This window comes from Martes martes, assembly GCF_963455335.1.
Source record: "Martes martes genome assembly, chromosome: 17".
NCBI lineage: Eukaryota > Metazoa > Chordata > Mammalia > Carnivora > Mustelidae > Martes > Martes martes.
In genome coordinates this window covers 14,325,005-14,334,447 of record NC_137905.1, presented here as the reverse complement: position 1 = coordinate 14,334,447, position 9,443 = coordinate 14,325,005, and positions in this window count along the sequence as shown.

Sequence of the window (9,443 nt, the reverse complement as noted above, 5' to 3'; positions counted from 1 at the left end):
TTTTTAAATTTATTTTTATTTATTTTTATCCTTCCATTTCTTAAAGTCTGTGGTTCTCTGTAATAATATGTATGTGTGTCTGTCTGTCTGTGCATACACATATAATTATTCCTGTCTCTTAAAATTCTATAAATCTTTTTTTTTAATTTTTTAAAAGATTTTATTTATTTATTTGACAGAGATCACAAGTAGGCAGAGAGGAGGAAGCAGGCTCCCTGCTGATCAGAGAGCCTGATGCGGGACTCGATCCCAGGACCCTGGGATCATGACCTGAGCCAAAAGCAGAGGCTTTTTAACCCACTGAGCCACCCAGGTTCCCTTAAAATTCTATAAATCTTAAATGAAGATTCCTGACCTAAAGAATTTTACTAATTACAGTCAATAAGCTCTTGATTTCTCCTAGATCCTTATTTCTCTCATAATTATCACTTTTTCCAAGGAGGCAGAACGGTGTGTATTTAAACCCTGCACTTACTAGCTAGCTATAAGACTCCTCGGTAAATGGTACCTTTGTCAGATGTGCATGAGAGAGCAAAGAAACTAGAGAAATATGTGTCTTTTAAAAAATGAGTATTTGGGGGGCCTCCTGGGTGGCTCAGTCAGTTAAGTGTCTGACTCTTGGTTTTGGCTCAGGTTGTGATCTCAGGGTCCTGATCTTAGGACTATGGGATCAAGCCCTTTGGTGGGCTCTGCACTCAGAATGGAGTCAGCTTGTCCCTCTCCCTCTGCTCCCGCCTGCCCTCTCTAAAATAAACAAACAAACATATAAATAAATAAAATCTTTTTTTAAAAAAATGAGTATTTTAAAGAAAGAATGTGCAAGCATAGAGTGAATGAGAGGTGCTGTCAGGAAATCAGAGGAATCCTGTGCATCTGGGATCTGTCACTTACTAGCTGTGAACCTCCTTTTTCTCACCCATAAAATAGAGACAGTAATGAGAATTAAAAGATATGGTGTATGTAAATCCCTTTAGCACTTAGTTGGTGCTTAATAAGTCTCCTTTTCAATTTCTATTATTTGCTAAGTTCCAGTGGGCTAAATATTAGTGACCCTATGAAACTGGATAAATGAGAGGCTGAGAAAACAAATGGTCAGATTAATTATTTTGTATTTTGTACTACTGTTTTTGTTTTTGTTCTGAGCAGCCTCCATGCCCAATGTGGGGCTCCAACTCACTCTTGAGCTGAGATCAAGAGTTGGACGCTTAACCAACCGAACCACACAGGCACCCCTGTTTTTCTTTTTAATAGTCTTTATGTTTTAGAGCAGTTTTAGGTTCATAGTAAAATGCCAGATTTATTTTTTTTTAAAGATTTTTATTCATTTACCCGAGAGAGAGAGAGAGAGAGAGAGAGAGAGAGAGAGAGAAAGAGAGAGCGCGAGCGCGCGAGAGCGAGCACGCATGCACACAAGCAGGGGGAGCACCAGGCGGAGGGAGAGGGAAAAGCAGGCTCCGCTCTGAGCAAGGAGCCGGTTGTGGGACTCCATATCAGGACGCTGGGATCGTGACCTGAGCCTAAGGCAGTTGCTTAAGCAACCCAGGTGTCGCTTTTTTTTTTTTTTTTTTTAAGATTTTATTATTTGGGAGTGAGAGCGCGAGTGGGGCCAGGGAGGAGTGGAGGGAGAGGGAGAAGCAGGCTTCTTGCCGAGAGGGGAGGGAGCCCAGTTGAGATCATGACCTGAGCAGAAATGGAGAGTCAGATACTTAACTGACCAAGCCACCCAGGAGCCTCCCATTTTTATTTTTATTTTATTTTATTTTATTTTTAAGGATTTTATTTATTTATTTGACAGACAGAGATTACAAGTAGGCAGAGAAGCAGGCAAAGAGAGAGAGGAAGCAGGCTCCCCGCGGGGCAGAAAGCCCACTGTGGGGCTGGATCCCAGGATGCTGGGATCATGACCTGAGCCGAAGGCAGAGGCTTTAACCCACTGAGCCATCCAGGTGCCCCCCATTTTTATTTTTTGAAGATTTTTTTTTATTTAGCTAAACTGATTTAAAAAAAATTTTTTTTTTTTTTTTTTTTGAGAGAGAGAGAGTGAGAGAGAGTGCAAGCACATGAGTGAAGACTGGAGGGGCAGAAGGAGAGGGAGGGCGAGAAGCAGAAGCAGAAGAAGAGGGTTGGATCCTAGGACCCTGAGATCATAATCTGAGCCGAGGTCAGCAGACCCAGGTACCCCCAAATTAATATTTATTTATTTATTTAAGTTAGAGAGAGAGAGAGCGCACAGGTGGTAGGGGCAGAGGGAGAGGGAGAAGCAGACTCCCCACTAAGCAGCAAGCCCTATACGGGGCTCTATCCCACCACCAGGGATCATGACCTGAGATGAAAGCTGACACTTAACCAGCTGAACCACCCTGGCACCCCCAAATTAATTTTCATTTTGTTTTATTTTATTAAAGATTTATGTGTTTATTTGAGAGAGAGGGAGAGAGCATGAGCAGGGGAGGGGCAAAGGGAGAGGGACAAGCAGATTCCCTGCTGAACAAGGAGCCTGACCCATGTGAGGCACTATCTCACGACCCTAAGATCATGACTTGAGCTGAAATCAGGAGTTGGTCACTCAACTGATTGAGCCACTCAGGTGCAGCCCCCAAATTAATTTCTAAATACAATTATTGATTATGCAAAATCTTTATTCAGAATCCCATTTTACGTGTCTAGGAGAGTTTACATTGCCCCTTTTGCAGGTGACAAAGTGATACCTGTAAACCAACTTCTCTCTTTAAAAAAATCAGTTTGATCTTGAAGGTTTCATTGAAGGATTTCCCCCTCCTTGTATAAAGCATATTTATTCAAAGACTATGGGGTCAGAGGGAGGATCTTCCAAATCCAAGGCCCGGGACTCACTTGCACAGCAAGCGGGCTGCCTCTCCTGTGGAGTATAGCGCCTCACTCTGGCACCTGTTTGAGTCCTAGATCATCCTCTAGAATGTGTGAGCAGTTTGGTGGAGGATTTTGGTGTTTCCTTAACTGGGTACAAGGAAATTGCTGCATCGGCTGCTGTATATGTCTCAACACTTCTTGGACTTCCCAGGCTATTTTTATTTTATTTTTATTTTATTTAAAGTAGGCTCCACGCCCAGCATGGAGCCCAACCCAAAGGCTTGAACCCACAACCATGAGATCAAACCTGAGACCATGAGATCAAGATCTGAGCTGAGATCAGGAGTCAGATGCTCATTAAAAAAAAAAAAAAAAGTCAGATGCTCAATTGGCTGAGCCATCAAGGTACCCTTTCCCGGACTAATTTTAAAGCAAATTGTAGGTATCTGGGTGGCTCAGTCAGTTAAGTGTCTGCCTTCCGCTCAGGTCATGATCCTGGGGTTCTGGGATCAAGCCCAGCATTGGGTTCCTTGCTCAGTGGAATCCTGCTTCTTCTTCTCCCTGTCACTCCTCCTGCATGTACACTCTGTGTGTGTGTGTGTCAAATAAGTAAAATATCAAAAAAAAAAAAAAGCTAGTTGTAGATCTGCCTGATTTTAGAGGACAAGGAGAAGGCTATGCACTTAAAGGAAAACAAAACCAATTTACCGTGGAATCTTGTAGGCAAATGATGGTGCCCATATTAAGGAACTAAAAGTACTTGAGTAGGAAATGAGTCAGAAGCCCTGCTGTGTTTCTGGATAGTGCAACCCTCTCTGGTGGTCACAGTTTTGTCTTCCCTAAACTAAAGAATGGCACTATTTCCTCAGGTTGGGTTTTAGTTGGTTGCAGTCTCATATCTGGTGAGAGTTTTCACTCCAGAAGTGCCAACATAATACAGAATCACTTAGGGACGCCGGGGTGGCTCAGACGGTTAAGCGACTACCTTCAGCTCAGGTCATGATCCCAGGGTCCTGGGATCGAGTCCTGCATTGGGCTACTTGCTCAGTGGGGAGCCTGCTTCTCTCTGCCTGCCACTCTGCCTGCTTGTGCGCTCTCTCTCTGACAAATAAATAAATAAAATCTTTAAAAAAAGATATAGAATCGTTTACAAGCCAACTATAAGTATTCTACAAAAAAGAAAATATTGTGACATAAAACATCTCGAGTGGCACTGTGGACTGACTTTTTAAAAAAAATCTCTAAAGCAAAGAATTGGCTTGGCTGAGACTTGTATCCTATAGACTTTGAAGGAACATGTAGTAGATTTCCTGCTGGTCTTGGTAGGAGGTTAAAGAGCATATGGAGTTGGCTCTTAGAGTTTCAATTTTTACATCATTTCTAGCTCTTTTGTCACAACTGAAAAATTAATTCCTAAACCCTTTTCTCAAGCCAGGATAAATTGTGAGTAGGGACCATGCTTAAAAGAATTGTAAAAATGCTTTTTGTGAAAACATTACGTAAACAACAGAGAGACTAATTTGTCTCTGACTTTCAGGCTTATTTATAGATTTGGGTGACTCAAAAGAGTGGAGCTGCCTCACGTCACTGTCACTATATTTCCTACAGGGTTGTATCTCCTTCACTCTCCTTTCTTGGCTGAGGTCTCTGGCACGTGGAGAAGCAGGAAGGGTTCCTTGTGAAAGACGCTCACCACATTTCTGTGGGGAGAGCTTTCTCTATCTGCTGTAAAGATCATATGGCTTCAGCTGCTGATACTGAGTCATTTAAGAACCCCACTGCATCTAAGCCCAAAAAAGAATACCCCCCCTCATCCCCCCCCCCCCGATACCAAAGATTCCAAATGACATGCCATGTCTTCCAAGACACCTCTTTCACTGTTCTGGTGCCCCATGATCTCTCATTTTTCTGCTTCTTTTGGGGTTAGGACTTATCTGCTAAGTGATAATATCATTGACATTTTTGTGTTAGAGGATTTTTTAAAAACCTAGCTTGCCTTAATGAGATTAGGGAAGGTATGACAGTTTCTTTTGAAATGTCCCTTACAGGGGTGCCTGGGTGGCTCAGCTGGTTAAGCATCTGCCTTTGGCTCATGTCATGATCCCAGGATCCTGGGATTGAGCCCCACATCAGGCTTCCTTCTCGGCAGGAGTGTCTGCTTCTTCCTCTGTGCCTTCCCCTGCTCGTGCTTGCGCTCTCTCTCTCTCTGAAAGAAATAGAAATCTTTAAAAAAAATTAAAAAAAGAAAGAAAGAAATGTCTCTTACAGATTCTGTGCACCCAGGGCGGTATGGTGTAGTGAAATAGAAATCTTTAAAAAAAAATTGAAAAAAAGAAAAATGTCTCTTACAGATTCTGTGCACCCAGGACAGTATGGTGTAATGAAGAGACTCAGGCAGTCCATTTATTAAATGACTGCTATGTAGACTAAAAGAAATATACAGTTAGTCCTCACTTTTCAAAAGGTCACATTAGACTACCTCACTTTTATGAATGACCTACATTAGTACCTGTTCTTGCTAACCAAAGGAAATCTGAAGATTTTCACTTCTACAAAAAAAAAAAAAAAAGTGAAAATGGCACTCAATGTTTGTTTTGTAGGGAGCATTGAGGCAGCATGCACACGGAGCAGTGAGAGTGTCCCTGCCAAGTTTCTTCCCTGAGATCTACGCTAAAATTTAGGTAAAATTTTTCCTAGAAAGACCTTATATTTATTGAGCCCTTACTATACGCCTACCCCTGTTCTAAGTTCAAGTGTATCAGCTCATTTGATAATGACACCAGCTTTAAGATGCCAATGCTACTGCTGTTATTAACTCCATTTTATAGATGGAGACACCGAAGTTCAGAGATCCTCAGAGATGCGAAGTAACTTGCTGTAGGTCACACAGTAAAGAGAAGAAGGGTGGTATTTCAAGCCCAAGCAGTCTAGCACTAGAAACCAACATTTTTAATCGCTACAGGATAATGCTTCTATGGTTTACAGGCTCCTGAGGAGCAAATGAATCAGTGCGTATGAAAACACTTTTGTGAGTTATGAGACACAATGCACTACTGTTACTTGTAGTGGACAATCAATAAATGGGTTAGCTGAATTGTTTGGTGGCACAAAAAGTATTTATACTTACATTGTAATGATCCTTGGTACTTTTCAAAGTGCTTTCACACATTTGATCTCTCAGGATAATAAGCCACTTTGAATCCATTTTGGAACAACGCTGGTCATCAATACATGTGGGGCCACTGAAGTCACAGGCCCAGAGATGGGAAACACCTTGCTTACAACAGGAAGTCAGTAACCCAGTCAGGACTGGCACTCGAATGATCTGACTCCTGGCTGATGCCTCTTTGGTTTTTGTTGTTATTATTTGTTAAATTGAACATATTAGTTATTAGTAATAAACAGAACCATACAAATAATTATCCTTTCTCCCAGCTGTTTTTTCTTCCTACAGGTTTTGCTAATTCTTTCAAGATGCTGCTGTATAAAAACAAAAATCCCCTGGGGTGCCAGTCTGAAGAGCATATGACTCTTGATCTCAGGGTCCTGAGTTCCAGACCCACATTAAATAAACTTTAAAATAAATAAATAAATAAATAAAAACAAAGATCTCCTTTAGGATTTGGATCTGTACAACTGCATTATCTTATAAGAACTTTTTTCCAAAACGCAAGTCTTTCCCCCCCCCAAAAGTACAGCATGCTCATTGCAAAACTAAAATGTAATAAAGTAAAAATCCTCTCTAATCCCACCATCCAAAGGTAACCATTTTCACATTTTAGTTTTGTCCTTCAACTTTTTTCTGTGTACATACACGCTTTCTACAATATTATTATAATGCCACTTTGTAATGTTTTTTCTAATCTGTCATACCATGATAATAAAGATAGAACTAGAGCTTCAGTTTTATTGGCAGCATAGCATTCTATTTTACTGATGTGCTGTAATTTATCTGAAACAGGATTATGCTTGACTAGACAGGGTGTAAGTCTTCCCAAACTTTAATGGCTAGTCACAGAAACCAAAGCTCTTAGGATAATGATGACCATGCTCTCTACTGGGTCAATTGCTTTTATTTTTTGTTGCATTGGAGGAGTTTGGTAATTATAAATATAAGTAAAAAGATACATGGAGGGAGTTTACATTTTATACTGTCTGTCATGTTCTCTTTAATGCTCTGCCACTTGGCATGGTACTAGTTCCTGCCTCTCTCTTAGGAAGATAGTTTAATTTTTCTTTTGTGGTTTGCAGTGGTAAACACTTAAATTCAAGCTCAAAGCAAATTTTTGTGATGTTGTAAACTACCTTAACTGCTTTGTAACCTGCAAGCTTTTTTAATTTTTATTTTTAAAAAGATTTTATATATTTATTTGTCAGAGAGAGAGAGAGCACACAAGTAGGGGGAGCGGCAGACAGAGGGAGAAGCAGGCTCCCTGCCGAGCAAGGAGCCAGTTGCAGAACTCGATGCAACGGACCCTGGGATTATGACCTGAGCCGAAGGCAGACGTTTAACCAACTGAGCCACCCAGGTACCCTCCACCCAAACTGTTCTTAACATGTGTTCATGCCTAGCTAGACTTGAGAGGAATATTTGTAGTGACATCACCATGTTCTCTGGTTTTATGCTACTACTGAGTAGATGCATGATCCAAGGTTACACCGTACAGTAGTGCTTTGGGGGATATGAGGCAACTGAATTCCATAAGCTTTCTGTTCCTCAGACCATTTGGACTGATTCTACCATGAGCGTGGATGTGGGGGTGGGTGGGTGTGTACTCTTTTCTAATTCAGAAGGTGGCACCAGGTAGCAGAATCCCAATGTGGAAGGGGCTGGGAGGTCTTTCAGTAAGTAACACTTTCTGTGAGCCCCAGTCTCATTTTTTAAAAAAGATTTTATTTATTTGTCAGAGAGAGAGTGAGAGCGTGCACAAGCACAGGACAGAGGGATAAGCAGGCTCCCCGCTGAGCAAGGAGCCCTGGGGCTCTATCCTAGGCCCCTGGGATCATGATCTGAGCCAAAGACACCTGCTTACCTGACTGAGCCACCCGGCGCCTCTGTCTCCTTACTTGTAAAACTAAGTTACCTATGCTTGTCTAGTCTGATTTAGCAGGTTGGTGGGAGGGTCAAATTAGAAAATTAGGAAAATGCTTTTATAAACAATGTGGTATCAATACTTAATAATAAAAAATGGTAATTACTATTATCATGCCCCTGGGCTTTGATTCCGGTCACTTGGTAAGTCCTAGTAGTTCAGGAGTGAAATTGTACCAGTTGACCTCCTCAATTCAGTTTTTTTTTTTTTTTAAAGATTTTATTTATTTGACAGAGAGAGAGAGAAATCACAGGTAGGCAGAGAGGCAGAGAGAGGAGGGAAAGCAGTCTTCCCGCCCAGCAGAGAGCCCAATGGGGGGCTTGATCTCAGGACCCCGAGATCACAACCCAAGCCGAAGGCAGAGGCTTAACCCACTGAGCCACCCAGGCTACCCCTCAATTCAGTTTTTTTAAAAAAGATTTTTATTTGAGAGAGAGAGAGAGAGAGAGAGAGAGGAAGGAAACAGGAGCAGTGGGGAAAGGCAAAGGAAGAAGAAAACTCCCCACTAAGCTGGGAACCCTGGAAGGGCTGGGTCCCAGGAAACCAGGATCATGATTGGAAGGCAGAGGCTTCACCCATTGAGTTACCCGGGAGCCCCTCCTCAATTCAATTTTTGGGAAATGTTTTGAAATCCCCAAATAAATGTGCCTAAGGAAAAAAGCACCTCCTGTCTATAACAGGTCCTAAACTCAAGATGTATGGTTAGTACAGTTCTTTTTTTAAAAAAGTATTTTATTTATTTATTTGACAGACAGGAGATCACAAGTAGGCAGAGAGAGAGAGGAGGAAGCCAACTCTCCGCTGAGCAGAGAACCCGATGCGGGGCTGGATCCCACGACACCGGGATCATGACCTGAGCCGAAGGCAGAGGTTTTAACTCACTGAGCCACCCAGGCGCCCCTGGTTAGTACAGTTCTTTTTGGCATTCAGCCAGGTGCAGTACTTTATTCATTTTCAGGACTACTTTACTGCCAATCTACCTGAAGGACTTTAGGTAGGTCACCTTTCCCTTAAGTGGGCCAAGGTATCATGACCCTCTTTGCCGTTCACATGGAAAATATTTGAGTCGGGTGTTAGTAATTATTTATCAAGCCAGGAACTGTCGGAACTGTCTGGGTAGGCTCAGGTCATTAGTTGTTGGCGACATGGTCAGAAAGCCCACTCTGAAGGGTTTTAACCCTTACTAGTCCAAATCCTTTGTTTTTACATATGAAGAAACTAAAGCACTGAGAGTTTAAATGACTTGTCCAATGCAGGAGGTTGAGCGATGGTACTGGAACTGGAATCCATTCTTCTGTATCATTCTCTAATCTAGAGAATCCGAGACCACTTGGAGCATGTTCCCGAAGTTAACCTAGAGAGAAAGCTAAGGTCCCAAACACAGTAGGAAATAGTTCGTGATATTTGTGCATTAGGTCCCAGCGACCACCTGCCTCGCCTCGCCCACTTCCTCAGCCACCTTGGTAGCCCCGCCCTCTTCAGGTGGCCCCGCCGCTTCCTGGTATGCCCAGCCTGCTCCTC